The sequence below is a fragment of the Cyrtonyx montezumae genome, unplaced genomic scaffold (assembly GCF_038088225.1).
Source record: "Cyrtonyx montezumae isolate F1298 unplaced genomic scaffold, pur_monq_1.0 scaffold_9, whole genome shotgun sequence".
NCBI classification, from domain to species: Eukaryota; Metazoa; Chordata; class Aves; order Galliformes; family Odontophoridae; genus Cyrtonyx; species Cyrtonyx montezumae.
Genome location: NW_027072100.1, coordinates 104,319 through 114,418, shown reverse-complemented (window position 1 = coordinate 114,418; position 10,100 = coordinate 104,319). Strand labels below are relative to the sequence as shown.

General features: G+C 51.6%; 1 pseudogene; it reads right to left on the bottom strand.

The window, feature by feature from the left end:
• Positions 1-3,415: 3,415 nt before the first annotated feature.
• On the bottom strand, positions 3,416-4,846 carry LOC136060163 (olfactory receptor 14J1-like; annotated as a pseudogene).
• Between the last annotated feature and the right edge of the window lie 5,254 nt (positions 4,847-10,100).

Genomic DNA, 10,100 nt, shown 5'->3' with positions numbered 1-10,100 from the left:
GCTCCTGCTCGGACAGCTGTCAGCTGGCACGCCGAGGTTTTGCCCTGTCAGGTGCTTTTCCGCCCTCTCCTCCCCGAGCCCATGTGGTGGCCTGAGGTGGCCGTGACCGACCCCGAGTGCCTGCCACTTGGCCCCCCTTTCAAGCATGTATGGCTTTGCCTCAGCCCATCCACCTGCTCTGCCTGGGTCCCTCCATAGCGCCCTTCAGCACAAGGGTGGGGGGTAACTGGGGGGGGGTATGTCATGGCACAGCGGCAGCAGCTTTAATTTATAATTTAAGATTTATAATTATAAAATATTAAAATGCCGGCCACGTTTACGCAGCAACAGCCGTTCCGCGCTTCCCGAACAGTGGCGGCAAGATCTCGAAATGCCGGCCAGGTCTCCCCAGCTAATACCGTTTCGCGAGTCTCGAACGTTGGCGTCCAGTGCTCGATGCTGGTGCCGCTTGTGAACGCCGGCCACGTCTTCCCGGCTACAGCCGATCCGGTCGCTCGTCGCCAGCGGCGGCGGACGAGGGTGGCAGCCAAGCGCCGTGCCATTTGCGGCCACGTCTACCCGGTTTCGACGTAGTAGGGCGTGCCAAGCCGAAGCGCCTAGAGGGCCCTTCAAGGGAGTCGTGCAATGTCTGGCCACGTCTACCCTTCTCCGACGGATCTGAGCGATCCGAGGAGGCGTCTAGAGGGCGCTGCCGGGGCGGCTTGCCATCGCCTGCCACGTCTACCCGGTTCCGACGGAGTCGAGCGCTCCGCGGCGGATTGGCGATGGGCGCAGCCGGGTGGCTTGCCGACTCCAGGCAAGTGTGCCCGGAATCGGGCAAACCTCTTGCGCTTCCCGAACGGCGGCGGCGAGAGATCACAGCACGTGTGTTTTAAAAACGCAGGCCACGTCTTCCTGGCTACAGCCGATCCAATCGCTTGTCTCGAGCGGCGGCGACGGAGGTCGAGCTGGGGCACCTGGCGATCCTCGGCCACGTCTACCCGGTTCTGACTGAGGAGCGATCCGAAGAGGCGGATAGAGGGCGCCACCGGTTCTGCTTGCCATCTCCGGCCACGACTACCCGGTTTCGACGTAGTTGGCGTGGCAATAGGAGGCGCCTTGAGGGCGCTACGATTTCATCGTGCAATGTCCGGCCACGTCTACCCGGCAACAGCCGTAACGCGCTAACGGGAACGGCTGCGGCGAGAGCTCGCTGCCTGTGCGTTTCGGAAACGCCAGCCAGGTCTACCCTGCTAAAGCCGTCTAAAACGTTTGTGTCCGGTGCTCCATGCCGGTGCCGCTAGGGAACGCCGGACGCGTCTTCCCTGCTAAGGCCGATCCGGTCGCTCGTCGCGAACGGCGGCGGCGGCGGACAGAGGAGGCTGCGAGGGCGCCGTGCGATCTCCGGCCACGTCTACCCGGTTCCGACGCAGTTGGGCGTGCCAAACGGAGGCGCCTAGAGGGCGCTCCGAGGTCGTCGTGCAATGTTCGGCCACGTCTACCGAGCTCCGACGGAGCTGAGCGAAATGAGGATGCGTCTAGTGAGCGCTGCCGGGGCGGCTTGCCGTCGCCTGCCACGTCTTTCGATTGCGACGGAGTCGAGCGCTCCTGGGCGGCTTGGAGATGGCGCAGACGGGTGGCTTGCAGTCTCCGGCCAAATGTGCCCGGAATCGGGCGAAACTCTCGTGCTGCCCTAACAGCGGCGGGTTCTTAGTAAAGTTTAAGAAAGTTTTAGTAAAAAATAAAAAAAAAAAAGGAAAAAAATGCTTTCTTTATCAACTTTTCTTAAAGGGACATCATTTCATCATTTTTTTAACTTGTTATGCTCAGAACGTACCGGGACTTAATTAACTTTGCCAGTCTGATCCATGGAGCTTGGTCTCTATATGATAAACTAAAAACACTGATGGACATACCTACCTGGCTTTTGTATCCCTGGCTTTTGGAGGGAGTAACTCCAGATGAAGTTGCTAACTCTATGGAACTTGTGATTTTTAAACAGACTCCTGGCCTCTGCTTTGAATTCATTATGAGTTTTCTGGATGCTCATCCAATGCTCGTAATGATTGTGGTGTCAGTCTCCCTGAACGTACTCTTCATCAGTATCTGTATTTATAATACTTTGAGAAAGCCTTCCTCAGAGCCAGAGAATACTGACTGGCAGGGAGTTTGGAGAGATTTAAGAGAGACTTTAGAGAAATGGGCATCACCGGTGTCATAGAACTTTTCTCCTGAACACCTGCAAGATCCTGAGAACTTAAGCAGATATTTGAGACAGGGATGTTGCGGCTCAAACAGATCTGAGGAGGCCCAAAGTATTTGGGGTCTGGCTTATGCTTACCGGGCCTTATTCAGTACTACCCAGAGAGGCATCGAGTTTTTGAAATAGAGCGAGAGAGTCTCCGAGCTGAAAGGGACAATCTCCCGATCCAGAAAGAGAGTCATTTAGCTGATTAGTTAACTATTTCTTGCCTGTATTAGAAATAGTGTAGCCAGCAGGAGCAGGGAGGTGATCATCCCCCTGTACTCAGCTCTGGTACAGCCGCACCTCGAGTACTGTGTTCAGTTTTGGGCCCCTCACTACAAGAAGGACATTGAGGCCCTGGAGCGTGTTCAGAGAAGGGCAACAAAACTGGGGAGGGGTCTGGAGCACAAGTCTTATGAGGAGCGGCTGAGGGAGCTGGGATTGTTTAGTCTGGAGAAGAGGAGGCTCAGAGGAGACCTTATTGCACTCTACCACTTCCTGAAGGGGGGTTGTGGTGAGGAGGGGGTGGGCCTCTTCTCCCTGAAAATAATGACAGGACGAGAGGGAATGGCCAGAAGTTGTGCTAGGGAAGATTTAGATTAGACCTGAGGAAACATTTTTTTTCTGAAAGAGTGGTCAGGCACTGGAATGGCCTGCCTAGGGAGGTGGTTGAGGCACCATCCCTAGTGCTGTTCAAGAAGCGTTTAGATGAGGTGCTAAGGGATTTGATTTAGTACTTGGGTAGGGACAGTGAAAGGAGGATGGTTGGACTAGATGATCTTGTAGGTCCCTTCCAACCTTATGAACCTATGAACCTATGAACCTAAGACAATCAGACTCTCCAGTCCAATTTAGACTCCCTCCAGACCAAGTGAGTTGCCCTCCAGTCTCAACAAGAAGCTCTCCAATCCAACATGGACATCCTCCAACCTGAAAGAGACACCCTCCAGTCCAAGCAAGACATCCTCCTGTCTGAACGGTACTCCTTCAGAACTGAGCGAGGTACCTACCAGCCACAATAGCCCCTGCCCCCCAGCCAGGGGTGAGAAACACGCGCTTCTAGGTGGCGAGAAATCACAGCGCGTGTTTTAAAAATGCCGGCCACGTCTACCCGGCTACATCCGTCTCGCGCATCCCTAACAACAGCGGGGAGAGCTCACTGCTTGTTACGTCTCGAAAAGCCGTCCGGGCCTACACAACAACCGTCTCGCGCATCTCTAACGGTGGCGTCCATGTCTCGATGACGGTGCCGCTAGGGAACGCCGGACACGTCTTCCCAGCTACGGACGACCCGGTCGCTCGTCGCGAGAGGCGGCGGCAGCAGACGGAGGTGGCAGCCGGGGCGCCGTGCGATCTTCGGCCACGTCTACCCGGTTTCGACGGAGCTGAGCGTGCTAAGCGGAGGCGCCTAGAGGGCGCCCCAGGGTCGTCGTGCAATGTTCGGCCACGTCTACCCTACTCCGACGGAGCTGAGCGATCCGAGGAGGCATCAAGAGGGCGCTGCTGGGGAGGCTTGCGGTCTGCGGTGACGTCTACCCGGTTTCGACAGAGATTAAATGGGAGTATTCTTGGCCATCCTAAGCGAAACCAGAGCAACCCAAGAAAAAGTTTCAGGATGAGCACAATTGGATTCCTTTTGATGAACTAATATATTGGTCCGTAGGCTAAAACGTGCATCCCTTTTGCTAATCCAGCCTGTATCACCTCCACAGTGCCTGCTGGCATCTCATTTCTCTATAGAAACAGAGATAAGAACAGAGGCTGTGTGAGAGTCAGCACTGACCCAGAATTCGTATGGGCTCCAGGAGATAGAGAGCAGCGTGATGCCTCAGTAGAAGCAGACAGAATCCAAACGCATGTTTAGGAATAATAACCAATAATATTTATTACACACTCACACATATAAATGAACAGCAAAAAAAATGTATCAATTAATAGAAATAAATAAGCATTTTAAAGGTGAAAAGGCATAATATGAGCCTGCTACAGAAACAACAGTGAGTCATTTGTAGAGAAAGATGAGAAGTTAATCCCTCCTGAAATGTGTCCTTGCCATCATTTTCCCCACTGCATCCTTGAGTTCCTGGTTCCTCATGCTGTAGATGAGGGGGTTCAATGTTGGAGGCGCTACTGAGTACAAAAATGACACCACCAGGTTCAGGGATGGGGAGAACAGGGAAGGGGGATTCAGGTAGGCAAAGAAGTCCGTGCCCACAAACAGGGAAACCACGGCCAGGTGAGGGAGGCACATGGAGAAGGCTTTTTGCCGGCCTTGCTAAGAGGGCATCCTCAGCGCGGCCCTGAAAATGTGCACGTAGGACAGCACTATGAATACAAAGCACCCAAATACGGCAAGAACACTTACCACAGTAAATCCAGTTTCCCTGAGGTAGTCTGATTGCGAGCATGAGAGCTTGAGGATCTGTGGAATTTCAGACAAGAAAACTGGTCCAGAACATTGCCCAGGCAAAGTGGTATAGAAAATGTATTGGCAGTGTGTAGCAGAGAAAATAAAAACCCAGTGCCTCAGACAGCTGCAGCCATGGTGGCACAAGCTCTGCTGTCCAGGAGGGTCCCGTAGTGCAGGGGCTTGCAGATGGCAACAAAGCGGTCATAGGCCATGACTGTGAGAAGGGAATACTCTGCTGAAAACAAAAACAAAAAGAAAAATACCTGTGCAGCACATCCTGCGTAGGAGATGGCCCTGGTGTCCCAGAGGGCATTGGCCATGGCTTTGGGGAGAGTGGTGGAGATGCAGCCCAGGTCGAGGAGGACGAGGTTGAGGAGGTAGAAGTCCATGGGGGTGTGCAGGCGCTGTTCGCAGGCAACGGCAGTGCTGATGAGGCTGTTGCCCAGGAGGGCAGCCAGGTAGATGTGCAATTAGTTTTGCTTTACTGACTTACTTACTTGAATTACAGTGTTAAATGCCACGAGTAATGCTGCTCCAGTGAGCTCACAGCCTGCTCACATCCCACACATCCTGTAAGTTCCCTCTCCTTTCTCTCTTCTCCCCGTCACCTGCAGATCATGTCCCCAGCATTAATACGTGGTGCACAGAAACTGCTCCCGGGCACAGCTGTTTCTCTTCAGCTCTGCCCGCTTGTATGAGCTCCTTGTGTCCCATGGGACCAGCCCAACTCAGCGGGAGAGGATGTGATTTTCTTCTCCCCATCTCTCTGGAGATGTCCGTGAGTCTCCATGGCCAACAGCTTCTGAAAGGCTGCTGGATGATCACAGAATCACACATAATGAAGACATAGAATGGCTTAGGTTGGAAGGGACATTAAAGTCACTCACTCCCAACCCCCTGCCATGGGCAGCGTTGCCAACCCCCAGATCATGTTGTCCAACAACCCATCCAACATGGCCTTGAATGCCTCCATGGATGGGGCATCCACCACCTCCTTGGGCAGTCTGTTCCAGAGCCTCACCACCATCCATGTGCAAAAATTTCAGAAGAGGCACTTGCTGACTTACAGACAATTGCTGATGAACAAGGTGCCTGGGGTGCTCCTAGATGTGGGCAACACTGCCTGCAAGCTCTGGTAAACAACCTCAGAGATAGCCACCTCCTTTCTGAGCATTATCTGGGGGCCAAATGTGAATGGGAGTATTCTTGGCCATCCTAAATGACACCAGAGCTCTGATTTTAGGACACCTGAGAGTATCATTTTTCACCTGTCCCCTTGGAGCATGCCGAGTTATACCGCATTATAAGCCCCACAATGGCTCTATTGCCCGTGTGCCCCCTTCTGAGCACCACTACCATTGTGTAGACACAGGATACAGCCAGGGTATATCCAGTGATGCTTTGCGAATGGAAAGCTTTCTAAAGTGTCTTTACACTAAGGAGAAAACCAAAACTATGAACTCCTTGAGCTAGAAATCTTTTTGCATTTGCAGACCTAGAATCTTCTGGGATCACAGAAACATGGCAGGATGGTTCCCACCTGTGAAGCGATGAAAAAGAGGGATAAGGACTCTTCACAGGGGGTGGTCAAGGAAGACAAGGATAGGCTACTGCTCTGTATGTGAGAGCACACTGAGCTCTGCCTTGAGAGGGCAGAGGATCCCACTGTGAACTGATGGAAATGGCTTAAAGAGGAGACCAGCAGTGCCTGTTACTGGTTTCCTGATCAGGAAGAACAAGAGGAAGGGGACCTAAAAAGACAAACAAAGCAAAAAGATGCACAGAAAGGAGGCAGTCGGTGAGCCACGCTGTGGGCCATCCCCAGCCCTCGGTGTGAGAGCAGGGCAGTCTGGGCTGGGCACGATGGATCTGTCATGACAAGGAGCAGTCCTGCAGTGCTGAGCACAGACTGCCTGAGGTTGCTGAGGTCTCCATCTGAACAAGAGGCAACGCGTTTGGCTCAAGCTGTTTGGGATTCAGGTAATGAAATGAAAGCCTTAACTCCCCCCTCCTGCCCCCAGCACCTCTCCTAACTTCCACTTTGGTTTACAAATCTGCCTGTGGTTAGAGGCCAGATCTAGGTGATCTGTAAAATCCCCTCCAACCTGAACCATTCTATGATTGTGTAATGTTATGTCTGCACTGCCTGAGCTGAATCACTGGGCTGTATAAGGGAAGCCAACCCCTCCCTGTCCTGATCTGTCCCCTTTGTCATACATGCCACGAGCAGAGGTTTCCAGATTGGACATCTGCTTCTCTCATGTGCAAACGTGTCCAACCATGCTCCTGGAATCTAGTGGACATGTGGTGATTAACTGATCTGACTTTGAAGTATGTATTGCAGTGATGATCCCGCTGCCTTTCAGGAGCTGTCAGCCCTGGAATCCCCAGGACATCTCAGGGGAGATGACTGGGAAGAAGAAATCACATCCTCTGCTGCTGAGCTGTGTGGGGCACCTGGGACACATGGAGCTTCTATGAGTGGGCAGTGCTGCAGAGAGACAGCTGTGCCCAGGAGCAGCACTCGTGCAGCACACAGCAGGGCTAGGGACTTGAACTGCCCGTGAAGGGGAGAGAAGAGAAGGAAGAGAGCTTTCAGGCTGTGTGGCACATAAGCAGGCTGTGAGCTCACCGCAAAAACAATTCTCACAGCCCTTGGCAAGGTAAGTCTCTCACTGCAGGCAAGGAAGCCACATTTCCTGGAGGATTCACTAAATCTGGGACATACTATTGCATGTCAGGCTGCAGACTGTAAGTTTCTTCAACAATGAATAACCTCTACTCCAGCTGAGGGCTTCCCTGCTGCAGCATCAGAGCACAGCCCTGAGGGCTGCTTGTCTGAGTGAGCTGCACTGCCAGCTATCTGCCCCAGGCCAGGTCCTGCAGCTTTTGGAGCAGCGAGTGCTCCTACTGACCTTAAGCTGAAGGCCGCAGGACACAGCTCGCTGTAACCTTTCAGTTCTGTGTTGGCAAGGGGATCCCTGCGAAGTCGTGGCACATGCAGAATAGTTGTGTGCTATGTGTGCGCTGTGAAACAGTATTCCCTCCTGTACCACAAGTGTAGCTGATAGCAGCATTCAGTTAGAAGTAGGGACAGAAGGCCAGTGCACTCTGTAATACACCAATACCACTGTCCTCAGTATTTAAAAGCTTTCTGTACTGTAAGAAAAGCCAGGCACCCACCCCATGCAGCCTCCCAAATTTCCCAGGACTAACTACAACCCCACCTTATAAAGCACATCCGTTTCATTAGACAGGGATTGCAAGCTATACTAGAGATATAGGATTTATAAATGCTCACTGATAAATACCAAGGTTATTCCCGTTCCGAGTGGCTAAAGAACTTCAGAATCTCTGATGTTTTAAAAAAAAAGCTGGAGGTCCTGCAGTTAGGACGCAGCTGTGAAAGTTAAAGGGTGCTTACATCAGATGTGAGGTTGTTTCTTTTATTTAAGCAGAGGTTTCATGGTTACTTTGAATCATAAATAAGATCTGCTTCTAGTAGCTGACCTGTCTTCAGCTTCTTTTAGTCTTGTAGCCTTGCCTGGGCCTGTTTCAGTAACAGCACCTTATGGTCCTATGTTATTGTGCAAAGCTGTTGTTTTAAGCTTCTGTCTAGAAGAGTTGTTACATGTTCCAGACATAAGTCTGGCAGTCAGAAAGAAAGAGTTAAAAATAATAATAATAAAAAAAGCACTGTGAGCCAAGTTATGAGGAATTACCAGGTAGAAGAGTTAGTTTCTTCATATGGGAATGCTATTTGTTACATTTTCCTTTAAGGAAAAAAAACAAAAGCAAAAAGATGCACAGAAAGGAGGCAGTCGGTGAGCCACACTGTGGGCCATCCCCAGCCCTCGGTGTGAGAGCAGGGCAGTCTGGGCTGAGCACGATGGATCTGTCATGACAAGGAGCAGTCCTGCAGTGCTGAGCACAGACTGCCTGAGGTTGCTGAGGTCTCCATCTGAACGAGAGGCAACGCGTTTGGCTCAGGCTGTTTGGGATTCAGGTAATGAAAGCCTTAACTCCCCCCTCCTGCCCCCAGCACCTCTCCTAACTTCCACTTTGGCCTTATCTAGTCAGGACTATCCTTCTGATACTAATCTGGATATCCTTCTGGGGCTGAAATCAGCTCCCACCAATTGTAAATGCCTGTATTTTCCTGTGCAAAGCCACTGTCTCCCTGTAGATACCAAGTGCCATTCCTGGACAACTCCTGTTCCTCACAGTGCTCTCAGCACCCGAGCCTGCCATCTCCAGCTCCCCGTGCTGTACCACGTGCTGAGCACCCCATTGGGAACAAAATTTTTCGGCACCTTCCAAACCAGCTCCTAGAAGTGCACATCCATATACCAAGATGGGTGCTACAAATGGCCTTCCCTCAGGAGAAGAATGTCTCTAATGAAAGCAAGGCACACAGCAGAAAACTTCCCCCAGCATCCCAGCCTTGCCCAGCCACACTTGTCCCAGGACGGCTGCAGGCTGTGCAGCCGGGTGCCCAGGGCTGTCGTGCAGAGCAGGGTCAATGCTGTGCCCCAAGGGGCTGCGTGCCGGGGTAGGGACTCTGCCGCCTGCCAGGCTCAGTACTCAGCCTGCCCAGGGAGCTGCCCAGGGCCAAAGAGCTCACAGCTACACTGCACCAAAGGGGAATTTCCACAAGGAAGACCAATACTGGGATTTTCTGCTGTTTTTTTTTTCTATTTTCTGCTTCTAGGGGAGTGTAAAGATGTAAAGTGAGAAACAGAACATCATATATCATGCACACAGCTGAGAGTCCTAAAATGCTTTCAGTCTCTCTTGTTCTTATGAGCATGTATTTTCCTTGCTGAACCAATTGAGATTCTCTTATGTTCCCTTTCTCTCTTGCAAACATGAGCATGCACCTACACAGTGCCTGCTAACAGGATGGGTTCTGATCAACAAATAGGAATGCATTGCATCTGAGCTGGTGTCTGTATGTTCAGACAGGGAAAAGATGAGGAAACACTTTCCAGGTGAAAAGTCTGCAGGCATGAGAGATATGATCGGGGAATGAGAAAAAAGTAATAGCTTAATCTTTTGAGAGGAAGAATTTCCCAGAAGAAAACATATAACTGCCTTTAACGTGGACACCTTCTTCAAAGCAAGCCCCCACCCAGAAACAGCCCTCACGGCTGTTAGATCCTCTGCAGCCAGAGCTCCTTCAGAGTATAGGAACATCTACTCAGGCATGTGTCCGTCACCCTCTGCAGTACCTGCAGATGTGGGCAATGCAGTCTGTGAAGCTGGAAAAGAGTTGGCTTTCCCTTAATGAGAGTTATGATGCATCTCCCTGATGCCCTTCGGAGCTGTGATCTGACCTTCGGGATGCAAATCTTTCCCATAGCCTGAAGAACAAAGTCGAGGGAAGAAGCAGAGTGATGCTATATGCATGGAAATGCTGTGGGGTTGGTGAAATGGACGTTAGGTGTCTGTTTTAAGAAGCACAGT